The sequence below is a fragment of the Schistocerca serialis genome, chromosome 2 (genome assembly GCF_023864345.2).
Source record: "Schistocerca serialis cubense isolate TAMUIC-IGC-003099 chromosome 2, iqSchSeri2.2, whole genome shotgun sequence".
NCBI lineage: Eukaryota > Metazoa > Arthropoda > Insecta > Orthoptera > Acrididae > Schistocerca > Schistocerca serialis.
This window is the reverse complement of record NC_064639.1, coordinates 715,818,184-715,840,802: the sequence shown is the minus strand read 5'-3', so window position 1 is coordinate 715,840,802 and position 22,619 is coordinate 715,818,184. Positions and strand designations below refer to the sequence as shown.

Genomic DNA, 22,619 nt, shown 5'->3' with positions numbered 1-22,619 from the left:
TACCTTGGAAACTTTGACCGTCGTTTTTCAGGAAGGATCGAATATCTACGGATAAGTGGTATAACGTGTTCGCTTATTTTGACTCCTCTTCCACTGAGCGAAGTTCCTTGAAGATCGAGTAATGGCACTTGCCGTGTTCCATTCGTCAGTGTCGCGCTGTACGTACAGTGCTGCAAAACGACCCTACAACACTTAGCTGCTTTTTAAGTGTGATATTGCCAATCGGAAGCATGCGACGTCTGTAAGTCTTTGTGTAATACAGTCATCTTTGTCGGGTTTGAAGCTCCTGTTGACGTTTTTTCCTTGTTTGCGAGTTGAATTTGGGTTTTTTAAACTTCGTCTTATGCAAAACACAATGTATTTTTTTTACCCATACACGTTTTGACATTCATGTATCATTTTCTACGGGTCTCTGTCTATTTCTGTAAAATATCATGCAAAGTTCATGCCAGTTGTTCTATTTTAGAGCAAAAACCTATAAAATTACATTTTCTTTCATTTCTTTCGGTTGCTCACCTGAAATTACATTACTTATGGAGATAGATTTTTACAGGTCGATTTGATTTTATGCCTTTTATCGTTTTGACAGCACTTCATCCGCAAAATAATCGTGAAGAAATGTGTTTATTTTTGTAATAATTTTTGTGGGTAGTTGTGTATGTCACTGTACTTACATTTTCCGTCCAGTTGGTTGATTTTCTTTCTCTATTCCTGTTGTACACACCTTTTCTTCATATTTTACTCTCGCCGTTTTTGTTTTTCTTTTTTTTTCACACTTGGTTTTACAAAAATGAGATTTGAGCATACACTCTTTTATCAAGTGACGATATGATGTATGTTCATTGAAAAGTTAAATACCTTTTTGATGTTTTAAGCGTCTAACTTTATTTCTTTATATAACTGTACAAAGCTTTTTAGTGGATTAACCACATCTGAAGATGACAAGTACTTGCAGAAACGAGTAGTGTGGAGATTTTTGTATATCTAAATCGATCGTGATGTAATAAATTATTATGCAACATTTAGCTTAACCATGAGACTATAACGCAACGTCGTTTCATGTGCATAGCGGTACTGTAATCTGTCTTTCACCTATAACTATCATAACTGCACTTAATGACTTGCCTAGTGAACAAATTAGGCGAGAAAACTGCAAGTACCTGAGGCGATATTTAGTACTGAGAGAAAGTTTCCTTATCTGATTCATCTGCCAAATTATATTGCAAAGCGGAGAACGTAAGCGGTTAAACTGAAGGAAATAGTGTTCTTAGAATGGTCTTCATACATCTGTTAATGGCGACATGAAGGCATACATACGAGAGCAGAAACCTGCAACTTTGGCTTTCTGGCGTTTACACCTTCTTCAGACAATGTGTTTATGCAATCATGACTCGTCATCTTTTCAACGTCGTATTGCCATGCATCTTGCTTGTACTCAGGATCGACCCACCGTTTGAATACCGTGCGGCACACATTTATCCTGGGCACATGTAACACCAGTCGAAAATGGTTTTATGCCGAAATTGATCAGTTTAACAGTAAACAGACAAGAACTTCCTATCGGCTATGACTTCATTAGAGACCAACCATAATATCGGGCTGGACAAGAAAGTCATCGGAAATTGTGCATGGCTGCTTCAAAGAAACCATCTCGGCATTCACATTAATTGATTTAAAGAGATGAGTGTGGTAAGTCAGAAATGGAACGAATTCGTGCAATTAATCAACAACGATTGTTCTACTTCACCATCTAGGTCGTGACATTTCCAGCCAGATTCCCAGATCTGTTAAATATAATGAGCAGCTGTGGGTTTCTTGATGATTAAATCAGGCAGTGAAACTTTGACATCACGAGAAAGTAGCGGTGAACTTGAGTAAAATAATAATTGAGAACATTTCCAAGCTATGGTTGTACAGAACAGTTAAGTTACAACTGGATGCTGTTGTCACAGTCACAGCATCTAGGCTGTATTTTTAGTTACATAGTTATTGAAAAAGTGATGTATGCTTTTCTCAGTTTTCCTTGTACTCTGACTGGTCTCTAATTCTTTCCGTACAGTACGTAGGAGGAGGGAATAACACTTCTATTAGCAGTGGAGAGCTTGTTGTCAGATCTCTAGCGTAACTATGTTCCTATGGAAGTGGTATCAAGTCTAACAAGACATTCGAAAGTGTCGGGAGTTCATTGATCACCTGAGCGGACCAGTTAGAGCTCAGTCATAACAGTGCAGCAGTATGATTGACACTCTAATCGAAAAACATAGTCGACATACTGACTTTTGCAAATCAGTGACTATTGCATTTAGACATTAAGTGTTCCAAAGTGGAAATAATTAGCTTTAAGATAAACTGATGAAAACCTGCAACAAGAACCGTGGTGCTAAACTGACCTTTTACCGAGGATATAAATTACCTGCTGCCTCTCTTTATCTTGTTTAGCACAAAGACGAACTTTCGATTTCAGAATTCGGCTCCTAGTTTCAACAATGACGAACACGAAACTATGAGTTGAAATTGTTTCTGTAGTTGGATCTCTTGTTACAGGTTTGAGACTTAAGAAAATCTATTTTCCGGAAAATAATAATTAATATAGCGGTGTATTCCAATGTTCCAATTAAAATCGTAAAAACAACCTACGTGACGCTCATTCAAAGAAACATACAGGGTGTCTCAAACCTTTTGGGTCCTATTAGAACAGGTGATAATAGATGCACAACCGATTCTATTGAGATAGGAATATGTTATGGATATACACAGGGCACACCGCATAACAGCAACGTAGTTCTTGAAAATTTCTCGGGTATTCAGCAGGGTAGCGTCGTCCAAAAGGCGTGGTATTCCGTCAAGCGGACTTCTTCCCATCTCAGGCGTTTTTGGAGACTCCAAGAACGCCTGAAGATGGGAAGAGGTCGGCTTGACGAAATATCGCGCGTTTTGGACGACGCTACCCGGCTGAATACCCGAGAATTTTTCAAGATTTCTGTACGCCGGGAAAACTTCAGATCACACAGCAACGTAGCTCATAGTAACTGTTCAAAGCGACGACTGCCAGTCTCAGTGCAGTACTTTGAGACTGTGCGCCTTGTTGTTCGCGAAAGGATGTGTTTTCAACACGACGGTGCTCCAGCCCACTTCGATGTTAATGTTCGTGAGTACCTGAACAACAAGTATCCTCATCGTTGGATCGGAATGAAGACTTGCTTGCTAGGTTGCAAGGTGCCTGCGTCCTGGTACGAGAGACTCCTTCATGCGCCGTTGCCGTGCATGCGTTGATACGGCGGTCGCCAATTTGCGGAATCACTATGAGCCACGTTGTTGCTATGCGGTGCACGCTGTGTACGTCCATGAAACAATAAATGTGCGTTTCTGACCGTTGGTTCTCCATCTCAATGCAATCGGTTGTGGAACTATTATCACCTATTTCCATTTAATCTAAAAGGTCTGAGACACCGTGTAAATAATTTTTTTACTCATAAATTTCACAGTGCACATCAGTTTGTCTCGGTTGAGCCACACATGACATGCGAGCAAAAGTTTTATTACCGGTGACTGATCGTCGGTCGTGCATGGATAGCTCAGTTAGTAATAGCACTGCTTGCGAAAGTCCCGACCGACAAACAGTTTTAATCTAGCATGAGGTTTCACAACTGACCTCACTTTACAGCGGAGTGGGAGACTTATTCTGGAAAGTTTGTAATTATGTAGACGTTCGACGTACGCAAGAAGCAACGCGTAGTACGCTTAACACTCTGCAGTAATCTACGGCCCTTCACTTACAATGCTGTTTATCGTGTAAAACTTACAAAAAAGAGAGGAGAAGAAGAGAAAAGAACAGAGAGGAGGGATGGCCGGCCAGACAATCTGCAGGCAGGCAAGTGTCGGGCTGCGTGCGCCGCCGCCGCCGCCGCACGTCTAGTGGGGGCGGCTGCTATAGGAGGCGCGGCACGCCGGCGCCCAAGGCCCTGGGAAAGCGCGTCCCATCTGCCACGCCATTCCTGGAATTAATCGGCCCGCCGGGTCGCTGCCTTCAGACAGCCGCCTCGGATAGTCTCACACACGCGAAAAATGACAGCGTGCCTGTCTGGGTGTCATACGAGCGTCCACACTGTTAAGTTCCAGCGGGTATTCGAGAAAGATACGAGAACGTGTTTCGACTCAAACTGCCCAGTGCATTGTCCCGCACTCTCCTTGCAACTGTTGCAGAGCATACGAGTGTGTCATAAATATACTGGATTTGGATTCATCAGTCTGATTACTGAGCACCCAACACGATAGTTTCACTTTCACATACCCCTCGAAGGCTGTATGTTGAAATTGTAGTAATTAATTCCGAAATACAAGAAAATTACACATCAGAAGCACAAACGCCAGAAATTCCTAACCTACTCCACACGATAACGAGTTTAGAAGTTGACGTTTGCAGCCTACTGCCGGGCAGATAATTACGTCACAGGATTACGCTAAAGGCATAATTTCCTTGTTTCAGCTTTTTCTTGTGGTAACAAGATGAACTATGAGTTTAATAAGTCACAGCTGCAAAATACTAACGCGAATTCTTTACAGACGAATGGAAAAACTGGTAGAAGCCGACCTCGGGAAAGATCAGTTTGGATTCCGTAGAAATGTTGGAACACGTGAGGCAATACTGACCTTACGACTTATCTTAGAAGAAAGATTAAGGAAAGGCAAACCTACGTTTCTAGCATTTGTAGACTTAGAGAAAGCTTTTGACAATGTTGACTGGAATACTCTCTTTCACATTCTAAACGTGGCAGGGGTAAAATACAAGGAGCGAAAGGCTATTTACAATTTGTACAGAAACCAGATGGCAGTTATAAGAGTCGAGGGACATGAAAGAGAAGCAGTGGTTGGGAAGGAGTGAGACAGGATTGTAGCCTCTCCCCGATGCTATTCAATCTGTATATTGAGCAAGCAGTAAAGGAAACAAAAGAAAAATTCGGAGTAGGTATTAAAATCCATGGAGAAGAAATAAAAACTTTGAGGTTCGCCGATGACATTGTAATTCTGTCAGAGACAGCAAAGGACTTGGAAGAGCAGTTGAACGGAATGGACAGTGTCTTGAAAGGAGGGTATAAGATGAACATCAACAAAAGCAAAACAAGGATAATGGAATGTAGTCTAATTAAGTCAGGTGATGCTGAGGGAATTAGATTAGGAAATGAGACACTTAAAGTAGTAAAGGAGTTTTGTTATTTGGGGAGCAAAACAACTGATGATTGTCGAAGTAGAGAGGATATAAAATGTAGACTGGCAATGGCAAGGAAAGCATTTTTGAAGAAGGGAAATTTGTTGACATTGAGTATTGATTTAAGTGTCAGGAAGTCATTTCTGAGAGTATTTGTATGGAGTGTAGCCATGTATGGAAGTGAAACATGGGCGATAAATAATTTAGACAAGAAGAGAATAGAAGCTTTCGAAATGTGGTGCTACAGAAGAATGCTGAAGATTAGATGGGTAGATCACATAACTAATGAGGAGGTATTGAATAGAATTGGTGAGAAGAGGAGTCTGTGGCACAACTTGACCAGAAGAAGGGATCGGTTGGTGGGACATGTTCTGAGGCATCAAGGGATCACCAATTTAGTACTGGAGGGCAGCGTGGAGGGTAAAAATCGTAGAGGGAGACCAAGAGATGAATACACTAAGCAGATTCAGAAGGATGTAGGCTGCAGTAGGTACTGGGAGATGAAGAAGCTTGCACAGGATAGAGTAGCATGGAGAGCTGCATCAAACCAGTCTCAGGACTGAAGACCACAACAACAACAACAAAATGAACACCCCACAAAGATGTCAAAAGTGCAACGAAATGTCCTCCACATTGTAAGTTATCACTGGTTCGTTGAGCTCTCAAGCAACTAAAGTCATGTTAATTACCTCGAACACACAACGGAATGCATGTGAATCTCGCAGAATTCAAAGATGCGAAGTGACTGCACATCGATAATACCCTCTAAGAAGTATGGAAAAAAAGACGACCCCGTATGAAGTATTCGAGTAGGAAAGAAATCAGTAAATGTGATGCACACGTACAGACAAACAAATTAGAGTTTCGGAAAAAACTGATGATTTATGCAAGAGAAAGAGCTCCACAAATTGAGCAAATGGCCCTCCTCTGACTCTTGTGAAAGCAGTTATTCGGCTTGGCATTGATTGATAAGACTTGTTGGATGTGTTTCTGACGGATCTCGTGCAAAATTTTGTCCAGCTGGTGTGTTAGACACGTAAGCACAGGATGGTTTGCCATGAAAGGCAACAAATCCGAGGCACAGAATACTGTCGACATACCGCTGTGATGTAGGGGTGCCACGGATGACAACCAAATGGGTCTGCCATGGAAAGAAATGGCACCCAGATCATCACTTCTGGTTGTCATGCAGTATGGAGGACGGCAGTCGTGGTAGTATCCCACCGCTGTCCAGGACGTCTCCAGACACGACTTCGGCATGGAATGTCATTCACTGGAGTATAGTTCTGTTCAGTGATGAGTCCAGCCTCGATGATCAGCGAGGACGTGCCTGGAGACGTCTTGAGCAGCGGTGGGATACCAGCATGACTATCGGCCTCCATATTGTCTGACAACCAGAAGTGATGGTCTGGGGTACCATTTCTTTTCATAGCAGGACCCCTTTGATTGTTGACCGTGCCACCCTTACAGCACGGCGGTGCGTCGACAGCATTCTACGCCTCGATTTTGTTGCCCTTCATGGCAAGTTATCCTGGGCTTACGTGTCAGCGAGCTAATGCCCGCCCGCACACGGCTTATCTTCGTACTTGCCAAGCCCTACAACGGCCAGCAAGGTCGCCAGATCTCTCCCCAATTGAGAACGTTTGAAGCATTACAGACAGAGCCCTCCAAGTACCTCGGGATTTTAACGACCTAACTCGTCAGTTGGGCAGATTTCCCCGCGACAACACTCAGGAGGACATCCAACAACTCTGTCAATCAATGCCAAGGCGCATAACTGCTTGCATAAGGGCCAGAAGTTGATCAACGTGTTACTGACTTGCTGAATTCGAGCAGTTCATCGACTTTTCTTGAAATGTTAATCATTTTTCTGTCTGTATATGTACATCACACTTACCGATTTCCATCCCATTCGGATAATTCCTTCGTGGTGCGTTGTTTTTCTTTTTTTTTTAGAGTGTATTCTGCTAAATACAAATCAATAAAAAAACTTTGCAAATACATAGGAGACAACTTTAGTATCCAAAGACATTACAGAAGTAAAGTGTGAACGTAACATCAGCCATATAGGAGAACAAATTCTTCAAGGTGTATTGTAGTAGCGCAATTTGTATGCTGTAATCCACTCCAATAAAATCTGTCTGCTGCCTTCTTTTCTGTCTAGGCGATACGTAAGCCACAGAGAAATGGTTTCCAAAGTAGAAATTGCTTTGCTTTGTCCGAACCTTCCGTTAACAGTCGTGTCACTAGAAACCGCCTCCCGATCACACTCGAAATTTCTGTCTGCTAGTACCTCTCATTGCTACTCTGAATTCCACAGAAGGCTTGACCCCCGATGGAGGAGCAAAATAACCTTTTCTCGAAATTCTTACGGAAATATTAATGTCCAATAACTTTCTCTAACTTGCTTCACTCAAAGCTGGACCTATTTGACTTTCATTTCATATCACTATCACAAATTTGTGCAGCATCACAAGAATGATATCTTCTTTTACTATAATTGGTATGAGAGAACATTATAGGATTTATACGTTTAGATTCGTGTCCTCCTGCATTCAGAAACGATGTATAGAAACGATGGCGTGACAAGTAACTTATGGGGACGCGGGTTTGACGGCAGTTAAGAAGACGATAGTGAGCTAGAACTGCAAACTGTATTCCTTGTAAATGAGCGCGCAGCAAGCGGATTAGTACTGCTACGGTCACAAACTTAATTTAACCATATACCATTACGAACATTTTCCATTAAGAACCACGTTGCCGGCCGCGGTGGTCTCGCGGTTCTGGGCGCTCAGTCCGGAGCTGCGCGACTGCTACGGTCGCAGGTTCGAATCCTGCCTCGGGCATGGATGTGTGTGATGTCCTTAGGTTAGTTAGGTTTAAGTAGTTCTAAGTTCTATGGGACTGATGACCACAGATGTTAAGTCCCATAGTGCTCAGAGCCATTTTGAACGAACCACGTTCACGTGATGCTCGGCCAATCTAATCTTTCCCGACTATCCTCATACAGCAAGCGTCTACTCCATGTCCCTCAGACTTCGCAAATGCACAACTGCGAAATAACATAGTTCACAGCACCTTCTGCTGTTACTAAAAAATCAGCCAGTACCTTCTCACTTCAAATAAAGAAGCTCAGCCTTTGTGTCATTTTCGAATATATATACTACTAGTTTCCATAACTTGCCTCTGGCTGCTCCGTTCACGGATGCTATGGGTATACAGCTATTATTTTGTTTCAAGATGACTAAACAAACGAATCACGAGGTGCGTTATATTTCGTTGAAGCTCTTTGTTTTTAGTCATTACGATTTAACGATAGCATCTGACACACGATTAAACGCCTTCAAGGACGGTCTCAGGACTGGTCACCAAACTACGCTCTAGACAGTCTCTGCCTTTTCGTTTTACTTCCCGTGAGACACTGTTGAACATTTGGATTCCCTCCCCAAGGCTGACGTTACATTTTCTTTCAGCTCTTCGAATTTCCATTGATTTACCAGCGATGCTTTGCGATACAGTCTTCAGTCTCCGAATGACCACAGTTCTCGAAATACGGGCATGGTTTAATCAGAGTTCGTCGTATGTGACCCAAAATTATGGTTCACAGTTTTGCAGCAGACTGAAGGTGACAATACATATTACATCATCGATCTCGGGTCCCTTCATATGAAACTGGGAACATCTATTCTTTCTTCGAGTCACATGAGACGCAGGGTACTGTAGTAAATAGCATTTATATAGCCGTTTCCGGGAGAAACGTGGTGATTTCTTCTACAATTTCAGCACTGAGCCAAGTCGAAGGCCATTTGGCTCAGTGGCGTAGTTTTTCATCGTAAGTCTGCACGTGAATGCAGTTATCCAATATAAAATGCTGACTGTTTCGTGGTTAGCACATCTGCAACTTCGCTTTTAGAAAGATAAATAACTTGTGACAAAGGCAAAAAATCTTGTGCCACGTAAGCACAAGTCTCTTAAGGTAGCTGGAAATTCCACCATTATATAGTCCCTGTAATTGCTTTGTACGTCTAATGCATAAACGAGAGAAACAGACTCTGCTTCAGCCTCGATGCAATCGTGACCATTTTTTTTCCTTTTTTCTCTTCATTTCTTATTTTACACAGAGCGCAAGGGCAACGGACAGCGTCATCCCGGTGCTGTGTCTCCCATGACACATACAATTTCATTTGGACCGTCACTGGTAAACCACATATCACTTTTCCAAACACTATGCAGCACCGTTATAGTACTATCAGTAGTGTCGCATGTAACGTACTGCCCTTTACATCTATTTTTCATAAATTGTACGCTTTTAAGATCAAAATTTCCTCACCACCTCTTGCAAAATTTATGAATTTAGGCAGACTGGTTTCATTTCTTAGGTGTAAATACCGCTTTTGCATGTGCCAAAGTAATTCTTTACACACGTAAATTCTTACCAGTAGGAAAGACACTTGTAATGAAATATATGTTCTCTGTACTTGTACTTCATTTGAGTTGTCATCCGTTGTTGATCGCTGTGTACAAACGACTTTCATTATAATGAAAAATGTGTATTTTGAGATGACAACACTTACATTTGTGAGATGACCCTGTTGTGTGTCATAACAAGGAATCGATGCGTTTTGGTACACCAGCATAATATGGTATTTATTCACATTTACATGTCGTTCCCTTTCACGACCAGAATCATATAATTTTTTCTTCTTCTGAACTTAACTTCGATGTTTCAGTATGGCACCTTCGCACCTATCTAAATTTACGTCTACGTCCATCAATGTGGAGTGCATGGCAGAGGGTACTTCTCACTGCAACACGTATTTGTGTTTCTTTTCCTTGAATTCGCGTATCGAGCAAAGGAAAATGTTTAAATGCCTTTGTGTGTGGTGTAATTAGTTCGGCCTTGTTCCCGCGGTCCCTCTGGGAGCGATACGTAGTCAGCTTTACTATGTTGCTAGTTACGCACTTAGAACTCGTTCTTGTAACTTTGTATGTGGGCTTACGCGAGATAGTTGACGTATATCGTGAAGCGTCTGTCAGTTCACGTGTCTCAGCTTTTCCGTTACGCTATGTGGTGGATCAGACAGACCTTTGCCCATTTGCGCTACCCTTCTTTGCTCAAGCTCAATATACCCTGTTAGACCTGTATGGTATTAAACAACATTCTAGGCTGTATCGCGCGAGTGTTTTGTCGCCGGGCTCCTTTGTAGACAGACTGCACTTTTCCCAGTCTATCGAAGGCTGCTACCTTCTTTACCTATGACTAAGCCAATATGATCATTCCATTACATATCCTGACACATTTGTACACCCAGGCAATTAAATGAATTGAGTGCGACCAGTTGTGACTCACTGACGTTGTTGTTATACGATACTACGTTTCTATGTGTTTTGAAGTTCAGAGTTCTACGTTTCTGAACATTAAGGCAATTTACCAGTCTTTGTACCACTATCACGCCGAGGAACTGGGCTTCACCTGTATTTTCGTACATTTCGTCTCTGAAGAGAGCGAAGTTTACCGTCCTGTAAGAAACACATATTCGTCCGTGCATTGGCGTAAAAGAATTTGAGAAGCCAAGAGAAAGCAAGTGGCGATGCCCTGGGAAACGTTTCTAACGATTTTAAGATATATTGTCGATCATGTGGTGTATAATTTTGTGGAAATGTTTCGTGCATTTCACAAACGGGACTGGCACATAATTTGTTTTCTTATGGCCATTCTCATTTGGATTAAGGGTGATGGAAAATTTCAACATGTGATACCTCCATAGATCTCTGTTTTCCGAACGATTTAAATGCACATCGTAATAATATGTCAAGCAATTTGAAATCTGCCATTTCGTCCAGTGCAATGATCTTGCGTATTAAGTATATAGCAGAATAATTGTAACCTCACTTGTGGCGTGATGAAAGAACGTGAATCTCTTTTTGAAAGAGGGTGTGGGGTCTGAAGCAAAATCTGTGAACATATTTTCTGAGTTTTTAGAGGGACATTAATTCGTATGTTTGGTGATGACTTGTCTTTCGGAGATACGAACGACTTCTATCTGCGTTGTCCCTTTTGACGTTCTCGTCAAGAATTGTAGTAGTACACATTTCTTCACAAACCTTGAAAGGTCTCTGTTGGATTCCTTTCATGTTAATTTCTTAAATCTGTTGTCATTTACGGCATAAATTCCTCTTCTAAATTTACTGTGGCGTTTCTGACTATCTGGGAGGAGACTGAGTAGTGGAACGTGTTACTTTGACACACAAACAAGAACGATCTGTCACACTACTACACTTTAAAACACAGTTTATGTGTAAATCATGTCACACAGTCTCATACGGAACCTACATCCGCTTTCTTTTATATACTGTATATGATAAGATACTGTCATCCCCCTTCCTTTCTGTGTGAGAGGATGAATGAGCAAATGTATTTCTAGTTGCATGCTTGAGGGTAGCAGACAAGCCTGTCTGCTAGAGAACGGTAGGACCAACGTCGGAACAGGTAGCTACGCTTTCTAAAAGCAAAGAGGTTTCTATCCTTAGTATGGTCCTGTCCGTCTCTTGTCATGTTGGTATAGGAAGCTGCACCTCTGGCCACTTCCGTTTGTATTTGTGAGCCACCCTCAGAAAGGGACCAGGTGAGTCTGTCCGTGAGCGAGCGTCTGAAGTGGTAAGACCTCCGGCTAAGCGCGTGTCTGCTAAGTCCGTAGGACAATGGATTTCTTAAGTTCAGCCTAACTGAAAATTTAATCACCTTTATTTCAGGTTTAGCTCTAAAATATCTAATGTTATCTTAAATTGCAGCGCAGTGTAATTCTCGTGTGAAGTTCAGAATATATTACGGTAGTTGCTTTGTCACTACTTTGTGAGTAAAGTGGAACCACGTGTTGATCAGTAACTCTAACTAAGTTCATCAATCTTAAATGCGAATGTGCGTGAGATTATAACGTCTCGCCTTGACAATATTTTCAATATAGCAACTTTTCTTTATGTTCAACCCACGTGGGGTGTACTTTGTGAAACCAGTACCACGTGCTTATACAATTGTTTGACCCATCAGGTTAATAGTAAGACGATAGTAACCAGTTCTAGGGTTTTCTTTTGTAAATTGCTTTTCGATGTAATTTATTTTAATTATCAAAGTTATTGTGGAGTTACACTCTTTGTGTAAACCAAGTTGACCACTTGAAGCATGTGGTGTAATCATCAAAGTAGCCCTCAGCTATTCTTTTCGGGAAGATTTCACAAAGATTTAATATGAATTTAGTATACCAGTGTGTGGTAATTACATGACGGACAGTATTGCACTACGAACTTAACTTCTTTGGGTGAAAATTGAATCGGTTGTTAGTGGTTAATTTTCTCTTGCATATGTTTCAACGTTCTTTGTGTGTTGTTTTATGAATGCAGTGTTTTATGCAGTCTCCCAATCTTGGCTCCATATTTGATGTGTTCCGTAAGATTACAATCTCACATTTGCACAATCCTAAATAAGGTACCAGTTTAGTTAGGAATCAAGTTTAATATGCAGAAATTTCAATGATCAATGTTAAAATAAATTTCCAAATATAAACTGATTTATTTCTTTTTACTTAAATTCTCTTTTATATATATATCACCGGTTGTCGTATGACTATTAAAAGATTATAATTAATGTTGGTCTGGTTAGGAATTTGGTAAGCTAGACTGGATACCTGGTGAAACAGTTGCTCAGTAATGCAAGGTTAACTTCCCCAGACAGCTCACAGCTTTTAACCCGCTTTTATTGTCTATCAGTTCCTCTTACACCACAAATTAAAGCAACAACGTTATAACCTCTATGCTGTAGCTGAACAAATTGTTTCTAAGATGGGACACTTATTTCAGCTGACTGTTGGCTTGTGTGCGTGAGCACGAAAAGCCCATTCCGACTATCATTTCATTGTTTATGAGACGAGACACATGTGAGAACCTCGGCACTCATGTAGCTAGAGCTGACCGACAGCAGTCCGTCGGGAATAAACGGCACTGTGGCACAAGCCTTCGCTGGACGAGTGTTTCCGACTCCAGGACGGAAAACAGCTTTCCTCATTATCGTAACTTGCAGCTGTGAAATCTTTGGGTTTTATCGTCCTGTATACAGATATCTCTTACCCATACACGTTTCGTCACTACTGTGGAACTGTTTGTTTTGTTTAGTTTTTTGTTTCACGGAGAAAACAATGCATTGTGTCTCAGTTTTATGGAAAGGATTCCCTTACACGTAACTAGCGTCATGGTAATGCCCATCATCAGTTGACGTCAATCCTATCTAAATTAAAAATTACAAACTTGAGACTTTCAACTTTTACGCCTGAATAGATATTGAAGCAAATTTCAAACTTGAGAACTTTTAGCTTTTATACCCAAGTAGATATTGGAGGAATTAAGACTTTTTTTAAACGTTACGCTGCGTTGTGAGTACATTAGAGTGCTCTTAGAAAGAGGAATACAGTGAAATAAGATTTCTTAATGCTTGCGGAGGAATTTTTTTCCAAAAGAGTCCGAGAAACGACCTGCATATGAAATTAAAAGGCGCAAATTGACTGCTGTCGTCACGTATAGAAAGCAGAAAGGAGGACGACTGACATCTGAGATGCAAAAGACTTCATATTTCTTTCTTTTCTTTCTTTCTTTCTTTCTTTTCTTGCGAAACATTTCAGTCCGAAAATGATCTACAAATTGTCGATGTACTCATCCTTGCCAGAGCTTTCGATGGGTGTTTACGAACATAACTTCATTTTAGAAAACGCGTTAATTCAGCACTTTCAGCCGTAAAATCGTTACGATTATTAAAACAAAAGAAAAATATTCGTCTATGTAGATACTAATATGTGTTGACGACCTCGATTCTTACTCAATTTCTTAGGAGTGTTGATAAGGTAAACGCGATGCACACTGATAGATTCTCTATTGAAGGCTGTCCGTAGGAATTGTTTCGCTGGTTCCACTGATGTCAAACTAATTTCAGAATCATTGTGTCGTACAATCGGGAGAGAGAAGATGTTCTTTGAGGGTGCCAGGACGGTTGAAGCACTCCGCTTTTGAACAGCTCCGCTATACAGACAGAAGTGGCAGCTGCTTCTCCCACATAGTGCCGCGTAGCGATCCGGTGTCTTGGCGGCGAGTGAGTGAGGCGGCGCGGCGATGCGCCGGCGTTCGACGCCTCTGCAGCGAGACCTCTTTCTGGGCCGCGTTTCACAATGAGAGGGCACGCCCTGAGCTTGCGTTCTGGGGCCGCGCCAGCCGGCGATCAGCACCTGTGCACGTGTTCCTAAAGTGCCCGGCGCTCTCACTAAACCACAGTCTGGTCACATCACCAGTTTCTCACTACTAATCCGACAACGGGCATTTGCTCGTTAGATCCAGGATGAGGTAAGTCACGTGAGTCAGTTGCAAAAGAAAATGCTTACTACGAAATGTTTCAGACCACATTTTGACCATTCATATGATGTTTTTGCATAGATAACGTTCAAATTGAGTCAGTTATCGTGAAGGAAGTTTCCCATTTCGGTACAGAAAAAGGTTTTAACAATGTTTCTTCCTGAAAAAAAAAAAATATTCACTGCATACAGGATGTTTCACAATTCATGTTAACACATTTCTAGAGGTTGTAGAGGTGTCTTAGTAGATCAAGTTTTACACAGGAACCCATGTCCGGAAACGTCATCCACGTCAGAGTTATAGGCGCCGACGCCTGTAATTGTTTGTATAGTTACAAACTTTCAAGGACGATGCAGACGGATGAATGTATCAATTTGGGGTAAGGATCCCTGGTTTGGAAACAATCGATTCGAAAGTTACAAACAAAAGTCGGATGGTTCAGATTACTCTAAGCACTATGGAACTTAACATCTAAGGTCATCAGTCCCCTAGACTTAGAACTACTTAAACCTTACTAACCTAAGGACATCACACACATCCATGCCCTAGGCAGGATTCGAACCTGCGACCGTAGCAGCCGCGTGGTTCCGGACTGAAGCGCCTAGAACCGCTCGGCCACAGCGACCGGCACAAAAGTCATTCCGATACCTCTGACAGTGGAATACATGTAACGATACTGTTGTTGCAACTGTCAGTGGAGTAGTATGGAACAAGACAAGAAAAAATGTCTGGTAAACATTGGCTGTAATATGCATACCTGAAGAGCTAGGAGTACTTGTTCATCTTTGCTAGTGTGAAACACACCTCCAATATTGAACAAGTGCTCATAGCTCTTAAGGTACGCATTTTAGAGTACATGTTTACCAGACTTTCTTCTGGTCGTGGTCCATACTACCACCTCTGAAAGTCGCCTACCCAACAATCTTAGCAACAACATTACCGGTACATGTATTCCACTGTCGGAGCTATCACAGCGTTTTCGTTGATAACATTCGACTCGTTCGTTTCCGGTACAGGGTACCTTACCTCAAATTAATACATTTATCCTTCTGCGTCATTCTTGAAAGTTTGTAATATCATCACGTAATTACGTGCGCAGCTCGTGATCTAGTGGCTACTGTTACTGCCTCTGGATCATGGGTTCCCGGGTTCGTTTCTCGGCCGGGTTGGGGATTTTCTTCGCCCGGGGACTGGGTGTTTGTGTTGTCCTCATCATTTCATCATCATCATCATTCGTAACAGTGGCTAGATTGGATTGTGAAAAAATTAGACTGTGTAAAAATTGAGACTTTGTACGGGCGCTGATGACGGCGCATTTGAGCGCCCTACAGATCAAACATCATCATCACGGAATTACCCTTTATGTCGTACATACATTTACAGAAGCCAGCGCCTATAAATCTAACGCTCTGTAGCATCGTTGGATGACGTTTCCGGACAAGGGTTCCTTGGCAAAACTTGATCTACGAAGTCCCCTCTACAACCTCAATAAGTGTGTAACGCGAACTGTGAAACGCCCTATATATGTAAAGCGTCCCCAGGAAGTCTCGTTGAGATTGAAGACGTTAGAGACTGGGGACTAGAATACTTGGAGAAGTAACGGCGAAGGAAATGACCGTTATATTTTGACAGCGTGTCCCAATATACGTTTGAAATGATTTAGAAACACATGCAAAACTTAAATGACTGCTGGACTGTCATTTGATAGCTGCTCCTGGCGTATTGGAGTCAACTATTTCAGTCACTCCACAACCCAGATCAGTCTGAAGGCGAATGATGCCACTAATCCAACATTTGTCAGTACTGTATGCACGTGTCGTTTCACAGACTAAATATAAATTCAGGGGCAGAAATAATCATCTAGAATAAAAAGTATCATGTCGCAGTTAACCGAGGACTTTAACATATAAGCCGTTGTTAGGAGTACAAAGATTCTAAAAGCAAGTTATATTATATTGCGCAGGCAATAGATGGAAGTTATTGCTTCAGAAACAATGGCTTCCACTTTCATGAGTACCAGCGCAACTCATTGTGGCGTCACTAGAAGATAGAAAGTAAGCAGTTTACCTCGAGTTTATGTTGCTGCAGTAAGCAAACGGATATTCGTCAAGGCTGGCTCGGCATGGAAGCCATCTTGCTCCCTCTGATGCTGAAATGTACTAGAACAACAGTGCTGTGTCTATGCTCCACCGACCCGCTTCTCAAATGCTAACGTACGAGAAGTTCTCAAACGATTTCATGCCAATTCCTATCACCATCATAAAAATCAACGCAGAGGCAGTATCGCTACTGAACTGTCGCTAAAGAAGCAACGAGATTCTAGCTATAAAATGCTATTTCAAACTATTAACGCTGGAAATTATATTTAACGAAAACGCGATTTCAGTTTCGCATACGACCACTCAGTCGAATAGTTTTTGTAAAATAAATTGTGTCATTTAGATATCTACCTTCTTGTAACAATAACTAAACTTGGATTTTAGACTGCAACAGACTCCACCGGATTAACCTTCTTCTGTTCACAACACAGGAATGCCTGGTCGTTATTTATAGGGGGCGCTCCTCAGCTGTCTAGCTGAAAGGTGGGGTTGTTTCTTGTTAGCATTCCCTCATTTTGAGACACATTGTGCAAATAATTAAAAGTGCCAATACGAGCATGCATTCACACAAGATGCGGAGATTATACGTTTTAAGGTCACATCACGAAAATGAGTTCACAACAACCCTGGTCACTGATCCCAGCACAGGGCCATTTGAGTTGTGCACAAGGAAATAAATAAATAAGCAAGCTGACGCGGTAGTCAAGGATAGTGCTTTCAATAGGGTCTAAAGCACTAAATTAGCTAGACAGGGACAGGATAACAGATCAGGTGTGGACGACTTGTTCTCAATTAATAAACAGCCTCGCAGGGCATCGGATGAAGAAAGGACGATTAAGGTCAAAGTGCATTTCCTGATGGTCCTGTACCATGACGCGAATCTTATCACTAAAATTGTCTAGGGCCAATACAATCCTTGGCCGTTGCTAGAAATTATAAATAAAATTAGGACCGAAACAATATTACGATATGGCTGCTCGGATCAGGATTCTCAGCAAAGCATCATCCTCAAAATGAGACAGCTCGCCAGCTTGGGTCTGTGCTCTTCACATGTAAACTCGAGTTTTTGTTAGAAAGAAAATGAAGAAAGGCTTGTTAGGCTTGATACTTTTCCTTTGTCTCCTAGTGCGTGACTAGTGTTACACGATTATCTCTTGTCTAGCCATTCAAGTTGTTTACTGGTGGTTTTGCAGGATGTAACTCGCTCATTAAAATATCAGTTACGTATTTCATCCACTCAGAATTGTTGAAACCACTGAGAGAACGTAACGTACAAAATTATTCCACCTGGAATGTAAGATATACGAGGCAGGCGAAATATCCTCAGACTTCAATATGAATGTAATAATAATGATAATAATACCATTTCCAAAGGAAGACGTTGCTGACAGGTGTGAAAATTATAGTTTAAAATGTCATGGTTGCAAATTACTGACAATAATCATTTAAAAGTGAATGGAAAAATTGCTTGAAGCTGACCTTGGGGAAAAGCAGTTTTGGGTCCCAAAAAAATGTAGGAACACGCGAAACGTAACCGCTCTACTAGTGTGGTGTTACAGAAGAATACTGCAAATGAGATGCGTAGATCGGTCAAGTAATGAAGTTGCACTGAATCGAACTGGGGAGAAAAAAAATTATGGTGCTGCTTGACCAAAAGAAGAGATCAGTTGATATATCACATTCTGAGGCATCAAGGAATTGTCTATTTGGAAGTGGAGAGTAGCGTCGGATAAAGATTGTAGAGGGAGACTAAATGCTTGACTGCAGTAAGCAGGGCCAAGTGAATTTAGCTTACAGTAGCTGCGCAGAGATGAGAGGCCTTTACACTAGCATTGAGAGGTGCACCAAAACCAGTCTTTGGGCTGAGACGACAGTTAAATCTTCACTTTTTTCACATACAAAGAGTTTGAACTTTAATAAATGAGATGATACTTTTGAGGTAGTGCAGATGACTGTTCGCTTCAGGGTCGTTCAATTGTCTGCCAGCTTACATTTAGTATCCTGTTCGTTTTTCCGTGAAGTGTCTGTTGAAGATATAGTACGGATCATCGTTATTATAGATCTGTACTGAAGTATACTCCTAATAATTTAGCTACAAACGCATAACGTCAGCGATCACCACTACTGTGGTGCCTGCTGTGAAAGACTACGCTTTCAAACGCGGTTCGGTGTCTGTCGCCTGCACAAGACGTCGCCTCTGGAGACACTGGGATCCGTTAACGCTTCGGTGGGCTTCTTTCTACAGAATACGCGTGGCGCTTGTTTATTACTGCTCACACGCGCCTGTGGTCCGATATTTCTGTTGCACCCATGCAAACGATTTGTAGCGCACATCGTGTAGGGGTTTCTGTTCTTATGTGACAAGTCTTTCAGGACTTTCTAGCCTAGTACCGTCTGTGTGAAGGTCGACGAGAGTCCAAGGGCGCGCGCAAGACTCCGTGACAGGTGCACGCAGAAGCTTCCGTAATTGGATGGGAACTACGCCGTGGGTTGTAGGCCGCCAAGCGGGAGGTCCTTGTGTCGAGAATCTTCCGCCGTGCCAACTATTACGCAATAATTTCACGCTCGCCACCTTTTTGCTACGTACTACTTAAGGGCGCTCACCTGGACGCGGCAGACGCGATTAGAGGAAACCATTACTACAGTCCTACACACTTAGTGCTTCCACTGCCAAGAAGGACGTAAAACAATGGAGTTCCATTAAACAGCGCCCAAGAGAAGCTAATTTCCGTTTTGTATGCTTTGTCTTCTTTCGACGCTACGACTGACGATTTAAACTTATGAAGGTGCAAAGTAAGGCGTGAATTTATTCCTCTTTCTTTCAGTCCTTAGTTGTTTCATTCACTCCTCCTCTTATGTTCTTACTTCCTGATGAATGGCAAACTCTTTGTATTTGTTAGTTCTTATGACCTTGTTACTTCCTTGTCCTTACTGAACTCGTTTTGCCACTGTAGCACAAAATAAAAGAGTATTCTGCGTCAATCATAAGTTTTCTCTACCCTTTCCGTCTTTCAACGGTATTTCGTTACCGAGCAATCAGCCAGGTCAACAAGGTGCGTAGTCGTCTTCACTATTGGTGAACTTTCGATGACGGATACAGTAGTGATGGACATTATAAAACCATACTTGTCTAAGATATCAGAAGAAATGCTTGTTATATCATACAGGTCCTGCTGCATGGCAAGCCTAATAGCTTTACGTAGACTCACTGTTATCCGAAATGTTGTTGCGGAGTTTTTTTTTTTTTTTTTTTTTTTTTTGTTTGTTTTCATTATGGTTCAAAATTTCATCTTATGAAATGACTTTCTCTCTTAAATACTTTAATACTCGCACATAACTGACCGACGGTTGTAACAAAATACGAATTCTGTAGAAGCAGTTCTCAGATGTCAGTCACCCTGATTTAAGGTTTCTATCATGGCCAATTCCATCTTCTTCCTCATCCCAAAGCGAATCAGAGACTTGTCTCGAATGCGTTTCGGCCGATTCATCCCGATGTGTCCAGACCGACTTAAGTTTAGGGTGATAGCAGATCATTCTGTAGATACTTGTGACATCATTATGATGCCCCATAATGAATCAGTATCGCAAGTACAACTGGTCTGTATACCAGATGACGGAGGGACAACAGTTGCCTACCTGTGAATCACGTGACGAAAGAAATGTTTATTAATATTCGTTAATGCTTGATATAAAAGTGTCTTTTTGCTACAGCACTGTTTTGAGTGTAGCATAAACTTGGATCGGACAAGAATGGGGAAGCAAAAATTTCCGTGTCCGTTTCAAAGAGACGGTATCGGTAATTGCTTTAGTAGTTCTACGGAAACGACGCAGCACTTGCACCTGTATAGCTAAAATGGGACTAAAACCCCGTATCTTTAGATCGCTAGTTCATAGCCTTCACCAATGTGACATCTCGTTTTTGCGATACACATCTCTGTAGACACCTGACTAATTAATATCTTCTCAAATTAGCTAAACTTTCATCTGCAATTCGTGTAATTAAATAGTACATACAACGGAACTCAAGCACCGGACAATATTGTACTTTTTTCGTAACTGCAGACTTCAACAAGAATTTTCGCGATAGAAAATGTATAACTTATGTGACCTGTAAGTACGTTTTTACGAATATCTTGTGTCACTTGTAATGCGGCTTACCAGTGAATTTTTGCGGTGATGTGTTTTGTCTCCACTAATTACATATATTACTTAGTTGAGCTGAAATTGTGCTTCATTACAGTATTCAAAAACTCGGTTATGTATGTGGGATAATCAATGAAGAGTAACAAAAATTGTTTGAATGGATCAGGAGACTGTATTGAACAGATATTTTCTGAAAGACTCCCCTTAGAATATTATACGGTTTGCACTCTAATTATGTACGTTGTTCAGGGATACATTCTGACAATTTTGCTAAAACGGACGCATGGTCTCCGGTGACTTACCTTATGTAATTATGATTTATTCGGGTTATTAGGACCTGGGGAGCCTCCACAATTTCGACAACAACACCGGTAACAACTATAACGACAGTGAAAAAAATCACTTTACTGTGCATATGTTGTTGAATTAGTGCCATCAGACACTTGAAACTTGCATCCTTAATCTAAATAAATATCGTTTCAATTGTTCATGCTCGAAGTCAATTATCCAGTGAGGTGGCGCAACAGTAAGACACTGGAATCGCATTTAGGAAAAGGGTGGTTTGAATCCCGGACCTCGTATAAGATTTAGGTTTTTCGCAATTTTTCTAAACCGCAAAAGGCAAATACCGCGATTGCTCCTTTAAAAAGACACGGCTGGTTTCTTTCAGTCATAGCCGCCTTGTTGCTCTGGCTAAGCTGGTAGTCCGTTTCTAACGATCTCGTAATCAACGGGGCGTTAAACCCTCATCTCCCGTCTTTCGAAATAAACCCTTCGTGTAAATTTTTTGTACGTCGATAATATTCTGGGTTCTTACGATTTCTATTTCAGAATGATATTTACACCAACAAACGTTTCGTGAGAGCGTCATTAGTAAAGAACAGTGAAGTACTGTATTCATTAGCTTTCGTTAGCAGACTTGTTTCTGCCGCAGCGGGAGATTGTATTGTTAAGGCTTATTTTTAAGAGTGGTTTGTATGAGGCAACAGGACTTGCTTGCGTCTAGGTACAATTACTTTATAGATTTCATTCTTTTCGCATTAAGAAATTGATTTAATTATGGTTGTCAGTGGGCTCTCTGAATGAGAGTGTATTGTTACTGTCGTGCTGTTGTTTATTAAGATATGAGATAGCATTTTGTCTAAAATTGACATGGTGAGACCGTGGCTGTGTACAATTAATGTAGGTTAATTCTTACAAAGAAGAAGACTGCGACCAGCCACTATCAATACTACTATTTATTTAGGTAAATAGCGCCGTAACCGGTTTCGAACTGGAAAGTTCATCATCAGACGGCTATTCACATGATTTGAAAGATACACTTTACATGATCGTCAGTTTTCGATTTTTATTCTACCACTGTGGCGAAATATTCCTGGTGTGTTGAATCTCAGTCTGGCATCTGCTTTTCCTATTATTTGTTTTATGTTGCCATTCTACTTAAGGTTACTCCGGATGGATACTCCTAGATGTTTTACGGTAGATACTGTTTCCAGCAATCTGTCATCAGTATTGCAGTTGTACACAAGTGAATTTCTTTTCCGATGTTCGCGCAGTATGTTACATTTATTTACGTTCAGGGGCAAGTGCCAGACCTCCACCATTTATCAATCCTCTGCTGGTAATTCTGTAAATCGATACTGTCTTCTGGCGTTGCTACTTTCCTATAGACAACCGCATCATCTGCGAAATATTCTTAAAGAGCTTCGGACATTTCTGCTAGATTATTTATATTCATCGTAAACAGTAATGGTCCTGTCACACTTTTTCAACGTTGA

The 22,619-nt window shown here is 41.4% G+C and overlaps 1 protein-coding gene across 1 annotated transcript in view; it reads right to left on the bottom strand.

The window, feature by feature from the left end:
• Positions 1-22,619, bottom strand: part of LOC126457901 (ATP-binding cassette sub-family C member 4-like) — a 303,077-nt gene that overhangs the window by 190,026 nt on the left and 90,432 nt on the right. The window lies entirely within an intron of this gene.